The sequence below is a fragment of the Oryzias latipes genome, chromosome 19 (assembly GCF_053564925.1).
Source record: "Oryzias latipes strain Hd-rR chromosome 19, Olatipes_Hd-rR_3.1".
NCBI classification, from domain to species: Eukaryota; Metazoa; Chordata; class Actinopteri; order Beloniformes; family Adrianichthyidae; genus Oryzias; species Oryzias latipes.
In genome coordinates this window covers 134,583-156,748 of record NC_136255.1, presented here as the reverse complement: position 1 = coordinate 156,748, position 22,166 = coordinate 134,583, and the positions used below count along the sequence as shown (strand labels likewise).

The 22,166-nt window shown below is 43.9% G+C and overlaps 1 long non-coding RNA gene across 1 annotated transcript; it reads right to left on the bottom strand.

The window, feature by feature from the left end:
- Positions 1 to 2,128: 2,128 nt before the first annotated feature.
- On the bottom strand, positions 2,129 to 3,433 carry LOC144987910 (uncharacterized). The gene is made up of 2 exons (XR_013651597.1): positions 2,767 to 3,433; positions 2,129 to 2,691 (listed from the first exon to the last, which is right to left on the bottom strand). It is a non-coding gene; the product is annotated as an uncharacterized LOC144987910 (long non-coding RNA).
- Between the last annotated feature and the right edge of the window lie 18,733 nt (positions 3,434 to 22,166).

Sequence of the window (22,166 nt, the reverse complement as noted above, 5' to 3'; positions counted from 1 at the left end):
TCCATCTTTCCCCTCCCTCTGTGAGAGGCTTAAAGGGAGCTTCAGTTTAACCATGAAGCCCAGTGTTCCAGCATCCTCTTCGCGGTAGCTGCCGTCCAGTGGATGCTGTCAGTTTGGGTCTCAAAGAAGCCACTGAGTGGGGGGATGTAGTCTGTCAGTTCTTGGATGTGTTGATTCAGATGAATCAGGACGGCTTTTTCATCTGGTGAAAGGTGAGGTGAAAAACTGACGTGAGGGACGAAGATCGTGGCGTCTGGGAATCTCTGTCCTGCTACAGTCAGGGCTTTGATCATCTCTTTCACTGGAGCTTTTTTATCCCTCTGGGATCTGTTGTTGAGGCCGAAGGATAGCAGGAGAACCTCTGGTTCCGTCTGGAAGGTGGCCGTCTTCAGGAGAAATTCTGCATGATGCCATCTGGCGCCAGGAAAACTGTCCAATTGTACATTTCCACCTTTGAAAGGTGGGAGGCGGCTGATGTTTGAGTCTCCTATGATGACCTTCTTCTGTTGTATGTGCAGGTGCCACTCTGTAAATTTGCGGGGTGTGTTGTCGTGTCGTGTTGGAGCACACACCTGCATTTCTGCTGCAGAAGTTGTCGTCTGCTCTGCTCGCTCAACGGCTAGTCTGGACTGCACGCTGGATCTCAGCTTGGAGAGAGTGGCAGGGGTGAGTGTGTGGTACCCTCTGCTCTCCATGGTGCTGGTTTGGACGGGAGGAGGAGGACTCCCTTCTCTGTGGGAGGAGCGTTGGCTTCCTTTTCTCTGGCTCAGCGCTGTGATCTGCTCATCTGCTGGTTCTGGCTCCAGAGTGATTTCCTCTTCGGCTTCAGAGTCAGCCTTCTGCATGTCGAGAACTCGTACGACACTTTCTGCCGTAGAGCTTATTTGAGAGCGATTTATGCGTGGTGGAAGAGGGATTACAGGAGAAAGACGAGACGGGGATGTGGGAGGAGAAAGTTCTGTTTCACTTGCCTCCTCAAGGTCAAACAGAGGTGACCAGTCCTCCTGTTGTGGTTCTGTCATGGTCTCCACTGAAACCCGGGAGATTGGCGCAGGTGGAGGCGCTGCATGGATTTGGGCGATCGTGGTGATCTGATGACTGCTGCTTTGTGGTGAAGGGGGTGGCTGTGCTGCAGCTGGGCTCGGTGGTCTCGTGGAGGGAGGCTGGTTCACTGGAGGTGATGATGGAGCCAGCTCAATCACAGCATGTGGGTCCTCTTCTGCTGTCTGGTCAGCTGTCTGCGTTGGGAGAGAAGAAACGGCAGCAGCAGGAAGAGGAGCAGGAGGTGCTGTTTCTGTCGTCCTGGCAATGATGACCGCCTGGGCACGGTCTATTGTATCCTGTCTCAGGCGTCTGCCTAAATTACGTTTCGCCCACGTTGTGGCTATTTCAAAGGGGCCTCTCCAGTCCGGTGAAGGAAACTGGGTGAGCTTTTGCATTTCAGAGTCAATGTTCTTTTGATAATGCTCTCTGAGGATGAGAACGGTAGTGAAGGCCCAATTTCTAGCATTGCCGTCAATCAAAGTCTGTGTTTGTAGATTTGGGGATGCTGGTTTGATAATTGTGGCTAGATTGTTTGTTATTTTGTCCAGGGAGGGAGGATGAGCCTCTCTGGACACATTGGTGATGTGGTGTACAGCTTTAATCAGTCTGTTCATTACACGCACCTTCTCTGTAAAATCAGGGTCATTAGACTGTACCCTGTGGGGGGGGGCTTCATTCCGAGCACGTTGAGCGCCATTTTGAAATGGGTAGCGCGGCCCGCTATAGAACGACTGCGGTGCAGGGCGATGTCTCACCTGCTGTCTGCCGTAGAAGGCCGGCTCCAGAAAATGGGCTCCCTCCCTGGTGACGTCCGCATAAGATCGGCGTCCGTCTCGGCGTGGGTAGCTGGAAAAATCCGCAGCTGCACGTCTGTTCTGTGGCCTGTCGCGTTCATAGGCCCGTTCCCTCCGTCTGCCTCCTCTGGACTGCACCAGTATCCATCCGTCGTCGTGTGGGCGCGGTGGCATGGCTTACTGTGGTCCTTGTGTAATTCGGCCCGTTGCAGAAGGTACCTCCGTCACACGTGGCTAACAAGCTATGCTAATACTGGGAGGCTATGCTAATAATAAACTAGGAAACGTGATTTTACCGATCAACTTCGGTTTAATAAAAAAATAATACAAGCCAAGGTTGCAACGTTTCGAACAAGCTTAGTCTTCTTCAGGCTGGCTTAAGAATAAACATGAGAAGCGATCATACTGACGAGGATCAGCTCCGTGCATGCGTCTTCTCATCAAAATGGAGGGAAGGGTTAGGGTTAGGGTTAGGGTTAGGGGTTAGGGTTAGGGTTAGGAATATGAAAAATAAGAACCCCACGCTGTAAGCACGGGGCCCTGAGGCACTGGCCATTTCTGTCCCCACCATGGTTCCACCCTCATCCCCTTTGAATAAAATGTTTTCCTTGTGTTTCAGGATCATCCCGCTCATGAAAAGATCGGTCTGGTGGCCGCTGCAGGTAAGTAGATTACACACGGTTAGGGTTAGAGCAATTAAGTCACTTGGTTGGGGGTCATAAATCACAAATAAGGGTTGGGGGGGGCAAAAATTACACACGGTTAGGGTTAGAGCAATTAATTCACCTGGCTGGGGATCAGAAATCACAAATTAGGGTTAGAAAATATACTCCATGGTTGGGATTAGAGCTACCTGAATGGGGATGATTGAAATGAAAGTCAGAAAACCATAATAAATCCCAAAAGAAATGACATTTTAAAATCAAACCTTAAGACTAGGTTGCTCTTTACCACCCTCTGTTGGATGAAGACAAGGGGGGCGAGGGACCTGATTGAATTACTCATTCACTCCCTCTGTCGGACCAAGAGGGAGAAACCTAGGACTCCAATATTTCAGCATCCTCATGGCCGTATCTGCTGTCCAGTTCACATTGTCCTGGTCTGTCTCCACTGGATCATCTGAAAGGCAAATGTGGTTACACAGCTCCCCGATGTGTTAGGGTTAGGGTTAGGGTTAGGGTTAGAAAATTAGAATTTCACTGCCATAGGCAGTGAAATCCGAAGCATAGGCCATCCTCTCGTCCAGAAAACCAGAATTCTTTGCCCCACATTCAAAAATTAGGATGGAAGGACTTTCATGTTCAAAAAATTAGGCTCTAATGTCCTTGGACAACGTGTATGTTCAATTTTGTCTCCTCGTATTTCTTCTTTGCAGGAACACTTCTTGGGTTTCCTCAGGTAGGTATGCCTTTTATTTGCAGGATATTTTTCCTTTTCAGGCCCCTCTTGGCATCACTTATCGCTCAGAACATATGTGCGCAATATTTCGGACTGTTTGGTCCTTCATCAGGCGCAGAACTGAGCGAAATTTGTTTGTATATCTCTTGTCCATAAGAGCTTGGAATAAAAGTTATTTGTCCATACATTCAGGCCTGTTTGCCTTCTGTTTTATTGTGCCTCTGTGTGTCAGGGCTGAAAGTTGAGTGAGTTGGAAAGAGCAGGCCAAGCTTATATAGTGCAGGTGGGCGGAGCTTGCCTTTGTGTCTCTCCTATATGGCTGGTGAATCCATGCTCTTCCAAAATTGTCCGTAATTTTATGGTAATATGACTTATAATCTCGCTTATAGTTTTTAGGAGTAGGAGCACACCCCTCCTCACCATGATGAGGTTGAAACAGATAAGGAAGCTGTCCAGCTTGTACAAATAACATTTATTTTTCCTTTTTTCAGTCATTCCTCCTCATGAAATCCTCTCAGAATGGGCTTTTCTCATCTCTTCACTGAGGTTAAGATTAGGATAGGATGACTTGGAAAGCACGTATCGTCCAACATCATGTCTGAGAGAAGGTTGTTTTTCTTCTCAGCATGGTAGTGGGGCTCCGAACTCCAGCACCAGACCGACAAAGGGGCACGAGCGTGTCAGGTTTAGAAAATTAGAATTTCACTGCCATAGGCAGTGAAATCCGAAGCATAGGCCATCCTCTCGTCCAGAAAACCAGAATTCTTTGCCCCACATTCAAAAATTAGGATGGAAGGACTTTCATGTTCAAAAAATTAGGCTCTAATGTCCTTGGACAACGTGTATGTTCAATTTTGTCTCCTCGTATTTCTTCTTTGCAGGAACACTTCTTGGGTTTCCTCAGGTAAGTATGCCTTTTATTTGCAGGATATTTTTCCTTTTCAGGCCCCTCTTGGCATCACTTATCGCTCAGAACATATGTGCGCAATATTTCGGACTGTTTGGTCCTTCATCAGGCGCAGAACTGAGCGAAATTTGTTTGTATATCTCTTGTCCATAAGAGCTTGGAATAAAAGTTATTTGTCCATACATTCTGGCCTGTTTGCCTTCTGTTTTATTGTGCCTCTGTGTGTCAGGGCTGAAAGTTGAGTGAGTGAGTTGGAAAGAGCAGGCCAAGCTTATATAGTGCAGGTGGGCGGAGCTTGCCTTTGTGCCTCTCCTATATGGCTGGTGAATCCATGCTCTTCCAAAATTGTCCGTAATTTTATGGTAATATGACTTATAATCTCGCTTATAGTTTTTAGGAGTAGGAGCACACCCCTCCTCACCATGATGAGGTTGAAACAGATAAGGAAGCTGTCCAGCTTGTACAAATAACATTTATTTTTCCTTTTTTCAGTCATTCCTCCTCATGAAATCCTCTCAGAATGGGCTTTTCTCATCTCTTCACTGAGGTTAAGATTAGGATAGGATGACTTGGAAAGCACGTATCGTCCAACATCATGTCTGAGAGAAGGTTGTTTTTCTTCTCAGCATGGTAGTGGGGCTCCGAACTCCAGCACCAGACCGACAAAGGGGCACGAGCGTGTCAGGTTTAGAAAATTAGAATTTCACTGCCATAGGCAGTGAAATCCGAAGCATAGGCCATCCTCTCGTCCAGAAAACCAGAATTCTTTGCCCCACATTCAAAAATTAGGATGGAAGGACTTTCATGTTCAAAAAATTAGGCTCTAATGTCCTTGGACAACGTGTATGTTCAATTTTGTCTCCTCGTATTTCTTCTTTGCAGGAACACTTCTTGGGTTTCCTCAGGTAAGTATGCCTTTTATTTGCAGGATATTTTTCCTTTTCAGGCCCCTCTTGGCATCACTTATCGCTCAGAACATATGTGCGCAATATTTCGGACTGTTTGGTCCTTCATCAGGCGCAGAACTGAGCGAAATTTGTTTGTATATCTCTTGTCCATAAGAGCTTGGAATAAAAGTTATTTGTCCATACATTCTGGCCTGTTTGCCTTCTGTTTTATTGTGCCTCTGTGTGTCAGGGCTGAAAGTTGAGTGAGTGAGTTGGAAAGAGCAGGCCAAGCTTATATAGTGCAGGTGGGCGGAGCTTGCCTTTGTGCCTCTCCTATATGGCTGGTGAATCCATGCTCTTCCAAAATTGTCCGTAATTTTATGGTAATATGACTTATAATCTCGCTTATAGTTTTTAGGAGTAGGAGCACACCCCTCCTCACCATGATGAGGTTGAAACAGATAAGGAAGCTGTCCAGCTTGTACAAATAACATTTATTTTTCCTTTTTTCAGTCATTCCTCCTCATGAAATCCTCTCAGAATGGGCTTTTCTCATCTCTTCACTGAGGTTAAGATTAGGATAGGATGACTTGGAAAGCACGTATCGTCCAACATCATGTCTGAGAGAAGGTTGTTTTTCTTCTCAGCATGGTAGTGGGGCTCCGAACTCCAGCACCAGACCGACAAAGGGGCACGAGCGTGTCAGGTTTAGAAAATTAGAATTTCACTGCCATAGGCAGTGAAATCTGAAGCATAGGCCATCCTCTCGTCCAGAAAACCAGAATTCTTTGCCCCACATTCAAAAATTAGGATGGAAGGACTTTCATGTTCAAAAAATTAGGCTCTAATGTCCTTGGACAACGTGTATGTTCAATTTTGTCTCCTCGTATTTCTTCTTTGCAGGAACACTTCTTGGGTTTCCTCAGGTAAGTATGCCTTTTATTTGCAGGATATTTTTCCTTTTCAGGCCCCTCTTGGCATCACTTATCGCTCAGAACATATGTGCGCAATATTTCGGACTGTTTGGTCCTTCATCAGGCGCAGAACTGAGCGAAATTTGTTTGTATATCTCTTGTCCATAAGAGCTTGGAATAAAAGTTATTTGTCCATACATTCTGGCCTGTTTGCCTTCTGTTTTATTGTGCCTCTGTGTGTCAGGGCTGAAAGTTGAGTGAGTGAGTTGGAAAGAGCAGGCCAAGCTTATATAGTGCAGGTGGGCGGAGCTTGCCTTTGTGCCTCTCCTATATGGCTGGTGAATCCATGCTCTTCCAAAATTGTCCGTAATTTTATGGTAATATGACTTATAATCTCGCTTATAGTTTTTAGGAGTAGGAGCACACCCCTCCTCACCATGATGAGGTTGAAACAGATAAGGAAGCTGTCCAGCTTGTACAAATAACATTTATTTTTCCTTTTTTCAGTCATTCCTCCTCATGAAATCCTCTCAGAATGGGCTTTTCTCATCTCTTCACTGAGGTTAAGATTAGGATAGGATGACTTGGAAAGCACGTATCGTCCAACATCATGTCTGAGAGAAGGTTGTTTTTCTTCTCAGCATGGTAGTGGGGCTCCGAACTCCAGCACCAGACCGACAAAGGGGCACGAGCGTGTCAGGTTTAGAAAATTAGAATTTCACTGCCATAGGCAGTGAAATCCGAAGCATAGGCCATCCTCTCGTCCAGAAAACCAGAATTCTTTGCCCCACATTCAAAAATTAGGATGGAAGGACTTTCATGTTCAAAAAATTAGGCTCTAATGTCCTTGGACAACGTGTATGTTCAATTTTGTCTCCTCGTATTTCTTCTTTGCAGGAACACTTCTTGGGTTTCCTCAGGTAAGTATGCCTTTTATTTGCAGGATATTTTTCCTTTTCAGGCCCCTCTTGGCATCACTTATCGCTCAGAACATATGTGCGCAATATTTCGGACTGTTTGGTCCTTCATCAGGCGCAGAACTGAGCGAAATTTGTTTGTATATCTCTTGTCCATAAGAGCTTGGAATAAAAGTTATTTGTCCATACATTCTGGCCTGTTTGCCTTCTGTTTTATTGTGCCTCTGTGTGTCAGGGCTGAAAGTTGAGTGAGTGAGTTGGAAAGAGCAGGCCAAGCTTATATAGTGCAGGTGGGCGGAGCTTGCCTTTGTGCCTCTCCTATATGGCTGGTGAATCCATGCTCTTCCAAAATTGTCCGTAATTTTATGGTAATATGACTTATAATCTCGCTTATAGTTTTTAGGAGTAGGAGCACACCCCTCCTCACCATGATGAGGTTGAAACAGATAAGGAAGCTGTCCAGCTTGTACAAATAACATTTATTTTTCCTTTTTTCAGTCATTCCTCCTCATGAAATCCTCTCAGAATGGGCTTTTCTCATCTCTTCACTGAGGTTAAGATTAGGATAGGATGACTTGGAAAGCACGTATCGTCCAACATCATGTCTGAGAGAAGGTTGTTTTTCTTCTCAGCATGGTAGTGGGGCTCCGAACTCCAGCACCAGACCGACAAAGGGGCACGAGCGTGTCAGGTTTAGAAAATTAGAATTTCACTGCCATAGGCAGTGAAATCCGAAGCATAGGCCATCCTCTCGTCCAGAAAACCAGAATTCTTTGCCCCACATTCAAAAATTAGGATGGAAGGACTTTCATGTTCAAAAAATTAGGCTCTAATGTCCTTGGACAACGTGTATGTTCAATTTTGTCTCCTCGTATTTCTTCTTTGCAGGAACACTTCTTGGGTTTCCTCAGGTAAGTATGCCTTTTATTTGCAGGATATTTTTCCTTTTCAGGCCCCTCTTGGCATCACTTATCGCTCAGAACATATGTGCGCAATATTTCGGACTGTTTGGTCCTTCATCAGGCGCAGAACTGAGCGAAATTTGTTTGTATATCTCTTGTCCATAAGAGCTTGGAATAAAAGTTATTTGTCCATACATTCTGGCCTGTTTGCCTTCTGTTTTATTGTGCCTCTGTGTGTCAGGGCTGAAAGTTGAGTGAGTGAGTTGGAAAGAGCAGGCCAAGCTTATATAGTGCAGGTGGGCGGAGCTTGCCTTTGTGCCTCTCCTATATGGCTGGTGAATCCATGCTCTTCCAAAATTGTCCGTAATTTTATGGTAATATGACTTATAATCTCGCTTATAGTTTTTAGGAGTAGGAGCACACCCCTCCTCACCATGATGAGGTTGAAACAGATAAGGAAGCTGTCCAGCTTGTACAAATAACATTTATTTTTCCTTTTTTCAGTCATTCCTCCTCATGAAATCCTCTCAGAATGGGCTTTTCTCATCTCTTCACTGAGGTTAAGATTAGGATAGGATGACTTGGAAAGCACGTATCGTCCAACATCATGTCTGAGAGAAGGTTGTTTTTCTTCTCAGCATGGTAGTGGGGCTCCGAACTCCAGCACCAGACCGACAAAGGGGCACGAGCGTGTCAGGTTTAGAAAATTAGAATTTCACTGCCATAGGCAGTGAAATCCGAAGCATAGGCCATCCTCTCGTCCAGAAAACCAGAATTCTTTGCCCCACATTCAAAAATTAGGATGGAAGGACTTTCATGTTCAAAAAATTAGGCTCTAATGTCCTTGGACAACGTGTATGTTCAATTTTGTCTCCTCGTATTTCTTCTTTGCAGGAACACTTCTTGGGTTTCCTCAGGTAAGTATGCCTTTTATTTGCAGGATATTTTTCCTTTTCAGGCCCCTCTTGGCATCACTTATCGCTCAGAACATATGTGCGCAATATTTCGGACTGTTTGGTCCTTCATCAGGCGCAGAACTGAGCGAAATTTGTTTGTATATCTCTTGTCCATAAGAGCTTGGAATAAAAGTTATTTGTCCATACATTCTGGCCTGTTTGCCTTCTGTTTTATTGTGCCTCTGTGTGTCAGGGCTGAAAGTTGAGTGAGTGAGTTGGAAAGAGCAGGCCAAGCTTATATAGTGCAGGTGGGCGGAGCTTGCCTTTGTGCCTCTCCTATATGGCTGGTGAATCCATGCTCTTCCAAAATTGTCCGTAATTTTATGGTAATATGACTTATAATCTCGCTTATAGTTTTTAGGAGTAGGAGCACACCCCTCCTCACCATGATGAGGTTGAAACAGATAAGGAAGCTGTCCAGCTTGTACAAATAACATTTATTTTTCCTTTTTTCAGTCATTCCTCCTCATGAAATCCTCTCAGAATGGGCTTTTCTCATCTCTTCACTGAGGTTAAGATTAGGATAGGATGACTTGGAAAGCACGTATCGTCCAACATCATGTCTGAGAGAAGGTTGTTTTTCTTCTCAGCATGGTAGTGGGGCTCCGAACTCCAGCACCAGACCGACAAAGGGGCACGAGCGTGTCAGGTTTAGAAAATTAGAATTTCACTGCCATAGGCAGTGAAATCCGAAGCATAGGCCATCCTCTCGTCCAGAAAACCAGAATTCTTTGCCCCACATTCAAAAATTAGGATGGAAGGACTTTCATGTTCAAAAAATTAGGCTCTAATGTCCTTGGACAACGTGTATGTTCAATTTTGTCTCCTCGTATTTCTTCTTTGCAGGAACACTTCTTGGGTTTCCTCAGGTAAGTATGCCTTTTATTTGCAGGATATTTTTCCTTTTCAGGCCCCTCTTGGCATCACTTATCGCTCAGAACATATGTGCGCAATATTTCGGACTGTTTGGTCCTTCATCAGGCGCAGAACTGAGCGAAATTTGTTTGTATATCTCTTGTCCATAAGAGCTTGGAATAAAAGTTATTTGTCCATACATTCTGGCCTGTTTGCCTTCTGTTTTATTGTGCCTCTGTGTGTCAGGGCTGAAAGTTGAGTGAGTGAGTTGGAAAGAGCAGGCCAAGCTTATATAGTGCAGGTGGGCGGAGCTTGCCTTTGTGCCTCTCCTATATGGCTGGTGAATCCATGCTCTTCCAAAATTGTCCGTAATTTTATGGTAATATGACTTATAATCTCGCTTATAGTTTTTAGGAGTAGGAGCACACCCCTCCTCACCATGATGAGGTTGAAACAGATAAGGAAGCTGTCCAGCTTGTACAAATAACATTTATTTTTCCTTTTTTCAGTCATTCCTCCTCATGAAATCCTCTCAGAATGGGCTTTTCTCATCTCTTCACTGAGGTTAAGATTAGGATAGGATGACTTGGAAAGCACGTATCGTCCAACATCATGTCTGAGAGAAGGTTGTTTTTCTTCTCAGCATGGTAGTGGGGCTCCGAACTCCAGCACCAGACCGACAAAGGGGCACGAGCGTGTCAGGTTTAGAAAATTAGAATTTCACTGCCATAGGCAGTGAAATCCGAAGCATAGGCCATCCTCTCGTCCAGAAAACCAGAATTCTTTGCCCCACATTCAAAAATTAGGATGGAAGGACTTTCATGTTCAAAAAATTAGGCTCTAATGTCCTTGGACAACATGTATGTTCAATTTTGTCTCCTCGTATTTCTTCTTTGCAGGAACACTTCTTGGGTTTCCTCAGGTAAGTATGCCTTTTATTTGCAGGATATTTTTCCTTTTCAGGCCCCTCTTGGCATCACTTATCGCTCAGAACATATGTGCGCAATATTTCGGACTGTTTGGTCCTTCATCAGGCGCAGAACTGAGCGAAATTTGTTTGTATATCTCTTGTCCATAAGGGCTTGGAATAAAAGTTATTTGTCCATACATTCTGGCCTGTTTGCCTTCTGTTTTATTGTGCCTCTGTGTGTCAGGGCTGAAAGTTGAGTGAGTTGGAAAGAGCAGGCCAAGCTTATATAGTGCAGGTGGGCGGAGCTTGCCTTTGTGCCTCTCCTATATGGCTGGTGAATCCATGCTCTTCCAAAATTGTCCATAATTTTATGGTAATATGACTTATAATCTCGCTTATAGTTTTTAGGAGTAGGAGCACACCCCTCCTCACCATGATGAGGTTGAAACAGATAAGGAAGCTGTCCAGCTTGTACAAATAACATTTATTTTTCCTTTTTTCAGTCATTCCTCCTCATGAAATCCTCTCAGAATGGGCTTTTCTCATCTCTTCACTGAGGTTAAGATTAGGATAGGATGACTTGGAAAGCACGTATCGTCCAACATCATGTCTGAGAGAAGGTTGTTTTTCTTCTCAGCATGGTAGTGGGGCTCCGAACTCCAGCACCAGACCGACAAAGGGGCACGAGCGTGTCAGGTTTAGAAAATTAGAATTTCACTGCCATAGGCAGTGAAATCCGAAGCATAGGCCATCCTCTCGTCCAGAAAACCAGAATTCTTTGCCCCACATTCAAAAATTAGGATGGAAGGACTTTCATGTTCAAAAAATTAGGCTCTAATGTCCTTGGACAACGTGTATGTTCAATTTTGTCTCCTCGTATTTCTTCTTTGCAGGAACACTTCTTGGGTTTCCTCAGGTAAGTATGCCTTTTATTTGCAGGATATTTTTCCTTTTCAGGCCCCTCTTGGCATCACTTATCGCTCAGAACATATGTGCGCAATATTTCGGACTGTTTGGTCCTTCATCAGGCGCAGAACTGAGCGAAATTTGTTTGTATATCTCTTGTCCATAAGAGCTTGGAATAAAAGTTATTTGTCCATACATTCTGGCCTGTTTGCCTTCTGTTTTATTGTGCCTCTGTGTGTCAGGGCTGAAAGTTGAGTGAGTGAGTTGGAAAGAGCAGGCCAAGCTTATATAGTGCAGGTGGGCGGAGCTTGCCTTTGTGCCTCTCCTATATGGCTGGTGAATCCATGCTCTTCCAAAATTGTCCGTAATTTTATGGTAATATGACTTATAATCTCGCTTATAGTTTTTAGGAGTAGGAGCACACCCCTCCTCACCATGATGAGGTTGAAACAGATAAGGAAGCTGTCCAGCTTGTACAAATAACATTTATTTTTCCTTTTTTCAGTCATTCCTCCTCATGAAATCCTCTCAGAATGGGCTTTTCTCATCTCTTCACTGAGGTTAAGATTAGGATAGGATGACTTGGAAAGCACGTATCGTCCAACATCATGTCTGAGAGAAGGTTGTTTTTCTTCTCAGCATGGTAGTGGGGCTCCGAACTCCAGCACCAGACCGACAAAGGGGCACGAGCGTGTCAGGTTTAGAAAATTAGAATTTCACTGCCATAGGCAGTGAAATCCGAAGCATAGGCCATCCTCTCGTCCAGAAAACCAGAATTCTTTGCCCCACATTCAAAAATTAGGATGGAAGGACTTTCATGTTCAAAAAATTAGGCTCTAATGTCCTTGGACAACGTGTATGTTCAATTTTGTCTCCTCGTATTTCTTCTTTGCAGGAACACTTCTTGGGTTTCCTCAGGTAAGTATGCCTTTTATTTGCAGGATATTTTTCCTTTTCAGGCCCCTCTTGGCATCACTTATCGCTCAGAACATATGTGCGCAATATTTCGGACTGTTTGGTCCTTCATCAGGCGCAGAACTGAGCGAAATTTGTTTGTATATCTCTTGTCCATAAGAGCTTGGAATAAAAGTTATTTGTCCATACATTCTGGCCTGTTTGCCTTCTGTTTTATTGTGCCTCTGTGTGTCAGGGCTGAAAGTTGAGTGAGTGAGTTGGAAAGAGCAGGCCAAGCTTATATAGTGCAGGTGGGCGGAGCTTGCCTTTGTGCCTCTCCTATATGGCTGGTGAATCCATGCTCTTCCAAAATTGTCCGTAATTTTATGGTAATATGACTTATAATCTCGCTTATAGTTTTTAGGAGTAGGAGCACACCCCTCCTCACCATGATGAGGTTGAAACAGATAAGGAAGCTGTCCAGCTTGTACAAATAACATTTATTTTTCCTTTTTTCAGTCATTCCTCCTCATGAAATCCTCTCAGAATGGGCTTTTCTCATCTCTTCACTGAGGTTAAGATTAGGATAGGATGACTTGGAAAGCACGTATCGTCCAACATCATGTCTGAGAGAAGGTTGTTTTTCTTCTCAGCATGGTAGTGGGGCTCCGAACTCCAGCACCAGACCGACAAAGGGGCACGAGCGTGTCAGGTTTAGAAAATTAGAATTTCACTGCCATAGGCAGTGAAATCCGAAGCATAGGCCATCCTCTCGTCCAGAAAACCAGAATTCTTTGCCCCACATTCAAAAATTAGGATGGAAGGACTTTCATGTTCAAAAAATTAGGCTCTAATGTCCTTGGACAACGTGTATGTTCAATTTTGTCTCCTCGTATTTCTTCTTTGCAGGAACACTTCTTGGGTTTCCTCAGGTAAGTATGCCTTTTATTTGCAGGATATTTTTCCTTTTCAGGCCCCTCTTGGCATCACTTATCGCTCAGAACATATGTGCGCAATATTTCGGACTGTTTGGTCCTTCATCAGGCGCAGAACTGAGCGAAATTTGTTTGTATATCTCTTGTCCATAAGAGCTTGGAATAAAAGTTATTTGTCCATACATTCTGGCCTGTTTGCCTTCTGTTTTATTGTGCCTCTGTGTGTCAGGGCTGAAAGTTGAGTGAGTGAGTTGGAAAGAGCAGGCCAAGCTTATATAGTGCAGGTGGGCGGAGCTTGCCTTTGTGCCTCTCCTATATGGCTGGTGAATCCATGCTCTTCCAAAATTGTCCGTAATTTTATGGTAATATGACTTATAATCTCGCTTATAGTTTTTAGGAGTAGGAGCACACCCCTCCTCACCATGATGAGGTTGAAACAGATAAGGAAGCTGTCCAGCTTGTACAAATAACATTTATTTTTCCTTTTTTCAGTCATTCCTCCTCATGAAATCCTCTCAGAATGGGCTTTTCTCATCTCTTCACTGAGGTTAAGATTAGGATAGGATGACTTGGAAAGCACGTATCGTCCAACATCATGTCTGAGAGAAGGTTGTTTTTCTTCTCAGCATGGTAGTGGGGCTCCGAACTCCAGCACCAGACCGACAAAGGGGCACGAGCGTGTCAGGTTTAGAAAATTAGAATTTCACTGCCATAGGCAGTGAAATCCGAAGCATAGGCCATCCTCTCGTCCAGAAAACCAGAATTCTTTGCCCCACATTCAAAAATTAGGATGGAAGGACTTTCATGTTCAAAAAATTAGGCTCTAATGTCCTTGGACAACGTGTATGTTCAATTTTGTCTCCTCGTATTTCTTCTTTGCAGGAACACTTCTTGGGTTTCCTCAGGTAAGTATGCCTTTTATCTGCAGGATATTTTTCCTTTTCAGGCCCTTCTTGGCATCACTTATCTTCCACTTTCGGCTTCTCCCATCAGGGGTCGCCACAGCGAACGAGTCGCATGGTAAATTTGGCAATGTTTTTTTACGCCGGATGCCCTTCCTGACGCAACCTTCTCAAACCGGGCTCGGAACCGGCAGAGGTAGAGAAGGGAACAGGGAGCAGCCCGGAGTCGAACCCGGGTTTCACGGACGGAAGGCGCCGCAAACCAGCACGAGCTAAACTGGCTCCCTTGGCATCACTTATCGCTCAGAACATATGTGCGCAATATTTCGGACTGTTTGGTCCTTCATCAGGCGCAGAACTGAGCGAAATTTGTTTGTATATCTCTTGTCCATAAGAGCTTGGAATAAAAGTTATTTGTCCATACATTCTGGCCTGTTTGCCTTTTGTTTTATTGTGCCTCTGTGTGTCAGGGCTGAAAGTTGAGTGAGTGAGTTGGAAAGAGCAGGCCAAGCTTATATAGTGCAGGTGGGCGGAGCTTGCCTTTGTGCCTCTCCTATATGGCTGGTGAATCCATGCTCTTCCAAAATTGTCCGTAATTTTATGGTAATATGACTTATAATCTCGCTTATAGTTTTTAGGAGTAGGAGCACACCCCTCCTCACCATGATGAGGTTGAAACAGATAAGGAAGCTGTCCAGCTTGTACAAATAACATTTATTTTTCCTTTTTTCAGTCATTCCTCCTCATGAAATCCTCTCAGAATGGGCTTTTCTCATCTCTTCACTGAGGTTAAGATTAGGATAGGATGACTTGGAAAGCACGTATCGTCCAACATCATGTCTGAGAGAAGGTTGTTTTTCTTCTCAGCATGGTAGTGGGGCTCCGAACTCCAGCACCAGACCGACAAAGGGGCACGAGCGTGTCAGGTTTAGAAAATTAGAATTTCACTGCCATAGGCAGTGAAATCCGAAGCATAGGCCATCCTCTCGTCCAGAAAACCAGAATTCTTTGCCCCACATTCAAAAATTAGGATGGAAGGACTTTCATGTTCAAAAAATTAGGCTCTAATGTCCTTGGACAACGTGTATGTTCAATTTTGTCTCCTCGTATTTCTTCTTTGCAGGAACACTTCTTGGGTTTCCTCAGGTAAGTATGCCTTTTATTTGCAGGATATTTTTCCTTTTCAGGCCCCTCTTGGCATCACTTATCGCTCAGAACATATGTGCGCAATATTTCGGACTGTTTGGTCCTTCATCAGGCGCAGAACTGAGCGAAATTTGTTTGTATATCTCTTGTCCATAAGAGCTTGGAATAAAAGTTATTTGTCCATACATTCTGGCCTGTTTGCCTTCTGTTTTATTGTGCCTCTGTGTGTCAGGGCTGAAAGTTGAGTGAGTGAGTTGGAAAGAGCAGGCCAAGCTTATATAGTGCAGGTGGGCGGAGCTTGCCTTTGTGCCTCTCCTATATGGCTGGTGAATCCATGCTCTTCCAAAATTGTCCGTAATTTTATGGTAATATGACTTATAATCTCGCTTATAGTTTTTAGGAGTAGGAGCACACCCCTCCTCACCATGATGAGGTTGAAACAGATAAGGAAGCTGTCCAGCTTGTACAAATAACATTTATTTTTCCTTTTTTCAGTCATTCCTCCTCATGAAATCCTCTCAGAATGGGCTTTTCTCATCTCTTCACTGAGGTTAAGATTAGGATAGGATGACTTGGAAAGCACGTATCGTCCAACATCATGTCTGAGAGAAGGTTGTTTTTCTTCTCAGCATGGTAGTGGGGCTCCGAACTCCAGCACCAGACCGACAAAGGGGCACGAGCGTGTCAGGTTTAGAAAATTAGAATTTCACTGCCATAGGCAGTGAAATCCGAAGCATAGGCCATCCTCTCGTCCAGAAAACCAGAATTCTTTGCCCCACATTCAAAAATTAGGATGGAAGGACTTTCATGTTCAAAAAATTAGGCTCTAATGTCCTTGGACAACGTGTATGTTCAATTTTGTCTCCTCGTATTTCTTCTTTGCAGGAACACTTCTTGGGTTTCCTCAGGTAAGTATGCCTTTTATTTGCAGGATATTTTTCCTTTTCAGGCCCCTCTTGGCATCACTTATCGCTCAGAACATATGTGCGCAATATTTCGGACTGTTTGGTCCTTCATCAGGCGCAGAACTGAGCGAAATTTGTTTGTATATCTCTTGTCCATAAGAGCTTGGAATAAAAGTTATTTGTCCATACATTCTGGCCTGTTTGCCTTCTGTTTTATTGTGCCTCTGTGTGTCAGGGCTGAAAGTTGAGTGAGTGAGTTGGAAAGAGCAGGCCAAGCTTATATAGTGCAGGTGGGCGGAGCTTGCCTTTGTGCCTCTCCTATATGGCTGGTGAATCCATGCTCTTCCAAAATTGTCCGTAATTTTATGGTAACATGACTTATAATCTCGCTTATAGTTTTTAGGAGTAGGAGCACACCCCTCCTCACCATGATGAGGTTGAAACAGATAAGGAAGCTGTCCAGCTTGTACAAATAACATTTATTTTTCCTTTTTTCAGTCATTCCTCCTCATGAAATCCTCTCAGAATGGGCTTTTCTCATCTCTTCACTGAGGTTAAGATTAGGATAGGATGACTTGGAAAGCACGTATCGTCCAACATCATGTCTGAGAGAAGGTTGTTTTTCTTCTCAGCATGGTAGTGGGGCTCCGAACTCCAGCACCAGACCGACAAAGGGGCACGAGCGTGTCAGGTTTAGAAAATTAGAATTTCACTGCCATAGGCAGTGAAATCCGAAGCATAGGCCATCCTCTCGTCCAGAAAACCAGAATTCTTTGCCCCACATTCAAAAATTAGGATTGAAGGACTTTCATGTTCAAAAAATTAGGCTCTAATGTCCTTGGACAACGTGTATGTTCAATTTTGTCTCCTCGTATTTCTTCTTTGCAGGAACACTTCTTGGGTTTCCTCAGGTAAGTATGCCTTTTATTTGCAGGATATTTTTCCTTTTCAGGCCCCTCTTGGCATCACTTATCGCTCAGAACATATGTGCGCAATATTTCGGACTGTTTGGTCCTTCATCAGGCGCAGAACTGAGCGAAATTTGTTTGTATATCTCTTGTCCATAAGAGCTTGGAATAAAAGTTATTTGTCCATACATTCTGGCCTGTTTGTCTTCTGTTTTATTGTGCCTCTGTGTGTCAGGGCTGAAAGTTGAGTGAGTGAGTTGGAAAGAGCAGGCCAAGCTTATATAGTGCAGGTGGGCGGAGCTTGCCTTTGTGCCTCTCCTATATGGCTGGTGAATCCATGCTCTTCCAAAATTGTCCGTAATTTTATGGTAATATGACTTATAATCTCGCTTATAGTTTTTAGGAGTAGGAGCACACCCCTCCTCACCATGATGAGGTTGAAACAGATAAGGAAGCTGTCCAGCTTGTACAAATAACATTTATTTTTCCTTTTTTCAGTCATTCCTCCTCATGAAATCCTCTCAGAATGGGCTTTTCTCATCTCTTCACTGAGGTTAAGATTAGGATAGGATGACTTGGAAAGCACGTATCGTCCAACATCATGTCTGAGAGAAGGTTGTTTTTCTTCTCAGCATGGTAGTGGGGCTCCGAACTCCAGCACCAGACCGACAAAGGGGCACGAGCGTGTCAGGTTTAGAAAATTAGAATTTCACTGCCATAGGCAGTGAAATCCGAAGCATAGGCCATCCTCTCGTCCAGAAAACCAGAATTCTTTGCCCCACATTCAAAAATTAGGATGGAAGGACTTTCATGTTCAAAAAATTAGGCTCTAATGTCCTTGGACAACGTGTATGTTCAATTTTGTCTCCTCGTATTTCTTCTTTGCAGGAACACTTCTTGGGTTTCCTCAGGTAAGTATGCCTTTTATTTGCAGGATATTTTTCCTTTTCAGGCCCCTCTTGGCATCACTTATCGCTCAGAACATATGTGCGCAATATTTCGGACTGTTTGGTCCTTCATCAGGCGCAGAACTGAGCGAAATTTGTTTGTATATCTCTTGTCCATAAGAGCTTGGAATAAAAGTTATTTGTCCATACATTCTGGCCTGTTTGCCTTCTGTTTTATTGTGCCTCTGTGTGTCAGGGCTGAAAGTTGAGTGAGTGAGTTGGAAAGAGCAGGCCAAGCTTATATAGTGCAGGTGGGCGGAGCTTGCCTTTGTGCCTCTCCTATATGGCTGGTGAATCCATGCTCTTCCAAAATTGTCCGTAATTTTATGGTAATATGACTTATAATCTCGCTTATAGTTTTTAGGAGTAGGAGCACACCCCTCCTCACCATGATGAGGTTGAAACAGATAAGGAAGCTGTCCAGCTTGTACAAATAACATTTATTTTTCCTTTTTTCAGTCATTCCTCCTCATGAAATCCTCTCAGAATGGGCTTTTCTCATCTCTTCACTGAGGTTAAGATTAGGATAGGATGACTTGGAAAGCACGTATCGTCCAACATCATGTCTGAGAGAAGGTTGTTTTTCTTCTCAGCATGGTAGTGGGGCTCCGAACTCCAGCACCAGACCGACAAAGGGGCACGAGCGTGTCAGGTTTAGAAAATTAGAATTTCACTGCCATAGGCAGTGAAATCCGAAGCATAGGCCATCCTCTCGTCCAGAAAACCAGAATTCTTTGCCCCACATTCAAAAATTAGGATGGAAGGACTTTCATGTTCAAAAAATTAGGCTCTAATGTCCTTGGACAACATGTATGTTCAATTTTGTCTCCTCGTATTTCTTCTTTGCAGGAACACTTCTTGGGTTTCCTCAGGTAAGTATGCCTTTTATTTGCAGGATATTTTTCCTTTTCAGGCCCCTCTTGGCATCACTTATCGCTCAGAACATATGTGCGCAATATTTCGGACTGTTTGGTCCTTCATCAGGCGCAGAACTGAGCGAAATTTGTTTGTATATCTCTTGTCCATAAGGGCTTGGAATAAAAGTTATTTGTCCATACATTCTGGCCTGTTTGCCTTCTGTTTTATTGTGCCTCTGTGTGTCAGGGCTGAAAGTTGAGTGAGTTGGAAAGAGCAGGCCAAGCTTATATAGTGCAGGTGGGCGGAGCTTGCCTTTGTGCCTCTCCTATATGGCTGGTGAATCCATGCTCTTCCAAAATTGTCCATAATTTTATGGTAATATGACTTATAATCTCGCTTATAGTTTTTAGGAGTAGGAGCACACCCCTCCTCACCATGATGAGGTTGAAACAGATAAGGAAGCTGTCCATCTTGTACAAATAACATTTATTTTTCCTTTTTTCAGTCATTCCTCCTCATGAAATCCTCTCAGAATGGGCTTTTCTCATCTCTTCACTGAGGTTAAGATTAGGATAGGATGACTTGGAAAGCACGTATCGTCCAACATCATGTCTGAGAGAAGGTTGTTTTTCTTCTCAGCATGGTAGTGGGGCTCCGAACTCCAGCACCAGACCGACAAAGGGGCACGAGCGTGTCAGGTTTAGAAAATTAGAATTTCACTGCCATAGGCAGTGAAATCCGAAGCATAGGCCATCCTCTCGTCCAGAAAACCAGAATTCTTTGCCCCACATTCAAAAATTAGGATGGAAGGACTTTCATGTTCAAAAAATTAGGCTCTAATGTCCTTGGACAACGTGTATGTTCAATTTTGTCTCCTCGTATTTCTTCTTTGCAGGAACCCTTCTTGGGTTTCCTCAGGTAAGTATGCCTTTTATTTGCAGGATATTTTTCCTTTTCAGGCCCCTCTTGGCATCACTTATCGCTCAGAACATATGTGCGCAATATTTCGGACTGTTTGGTCCTTCATCAGGCGCAGAACTGAGCGAAATTTGTTTGTATATCTCTTGTCCATAAGAGCTTGGAATAAAAGTTATTTGTCCATACATTCTGGCCTGTTTGCCTTCTGTTTTATTGTGCCTCTGTGTGTCAGGGCTGAAAGTTGAGTGAGTGAGTTGGAAAGAGCAGGCCAAGCTTATATAGTGCAGGTGGGCGGAGCTTGCCTTTGTGCCTCTCCTATATGGCTGGTGAATCCATGCTCTTCCAAAATTGTCCGTAATTTTATGGTAATATGACTTATAATCTCGCTTATAGTTTTTAGGAGTAGGAGCACACCCCTCCTCACCATGATGAGGTTGAAACAGATAAGGAAGCTGTCCAGCTTGTACAAATAACATTTATTTTTCCTTTTTTCAGTCATTCCTCCTCATGAAATCCTCTCAGAATGGGCTTTTCTCATCTCTTCACTGAGGTTAAGATTAGGATAGGATGACTTGGAAAGCACGTATCGTCCAACATCATGTCTGAGAGAAGGTTGTTTTTCTTCTCAGCATGGTAGTGGGGCTCCGAACTCCAGCACCAGACCGACAAAGGGGCACGAGCGTGTCAGGTTTAGAAAATTAGAATTTCACTGCCATAGGCAGTGAAATCCGAAGCATAGGCCATCCTCTCGTCCAGAAAACCAGAATTCTTTGCCCCACATTCAAAAATTAGGATGGAAGGACTTTCATGTTCAAAAAATTAGGCTCTAATGTCCTTGGACAACGTGTATGTTCAATTTTGTCTCCTCGTATTTCTTCTTTGCAGGAACACTTCTTGGGTTTCCTCAGGTAAGTATGCCTTTTATTTGCAGGATATTTTTCCTTTTCAGGCCCCTCTTGGCATCACTTATCGCTCAGAACATATGTGCGCAATATTTCGGACTGTTTGGTCCTTCATCAGGCGCAGAACTGAGCGAAATTTGTTTGTATATCTCTTGTCCATAAGAGCTTGGAATAAAAGTTATTTGTCCATACATTCTGGCCTGTTTGCCTTCTGTTTTATTGTGCCTCTGTGTGTCAGGGCTGAAAGTTGAGTGAGTGAGTTGGAAAGAGCAGGCCAAGCTTATATAGTGCAGGTGGGCGGAGCTTGCCTTTGTGCCTCTCCTATATGGCTGGTGAATCCATGCTCTTCCAAAATTGTCCGTAATTTTATGGTAACATGACTTATAATCTCGCTTATAGTTTTTAGGAGTAGGAGCACACCCCTCCTCACCATGATGAGGTTGAAACAGATAAGGAAGCTGTCCAGCTTGTACAAATAACATTTATTTTTCCTTTTTTCAGTCATTCCTCCTCATGAAATCCTCTCAGAATGGGCTTTTCTCATCTCTTCACTGAGGTTAAGATTAGGATAGGATGACTTGGAAAGCACGTATCGTCCAACATCATGTCTGAGAGAAGGTTGTTTTTCTTCTCAGCATGGTAGTGGGGCTCCGAACTCCAGCACCAGACCGACAAAGGGGCACGAGCGTGTCAGGTTTAGAAAATTAGAATTAGGGTTAGGGTTAGGGTTAGGGTTAGGGGTTAGGGTTAGGGTTAGGGTTAAGGTTAGGGTTAGGGTTAGGGGTTAAAGATTAGAAATTCACCGCCAAAGGCGGTGAACCTCAAGTGCTCGGGCCTTCCCTCCGTCCAGAAAACCAGAGTCATCCGCCCCACACTCAAAAATTAGAATATATGGACTTACATGATCAAAAATTAGGCTCTCATCGTCCTGGATAACTTGTATTTTCAATTTTTTTTCCCTCTTCCTTTTTCTTTTCAGGAAGGGTTAGGGTTAGGGTTAGGGTTAGGGTTAGGGGTTAGGGGTTAGGGTTAGGGTTAGGGTTAGGGGTTAGGGTTAGGGTTAGGTGTTAGGGTTGGGGTGAGGGCTCCAAGCTGTACGCCCGGAGCCCTCGTGCACGGACCATTTCTGTCCCCACGCAGATCTCGCTCTCCCCTCTGGGTAATATGAAATCAATTATTTTATTCAATCACAATCTAATTAGGTTTAGGGCTCTCAGGTTCAATTTGGTTAGGATTAGGATTAAAAATCTTTGGGGCAGGGCCATATGAAAATAGATTCTGGAAAAAGAATTTACAGGGGGTGAAAAAATATGGTGATGGAGAGGGACTGTTTAGCAACTCCCTCTGCTGGCCGAAATGGGGAAGAGCGGTTAAGTGTCTCTAATTAGAATAATGGTGTTTTTTTCTCATTCAGGCCTCTAGGATGGAGGGTGTCTAATTTGGAAATCCAATTTTCTCATG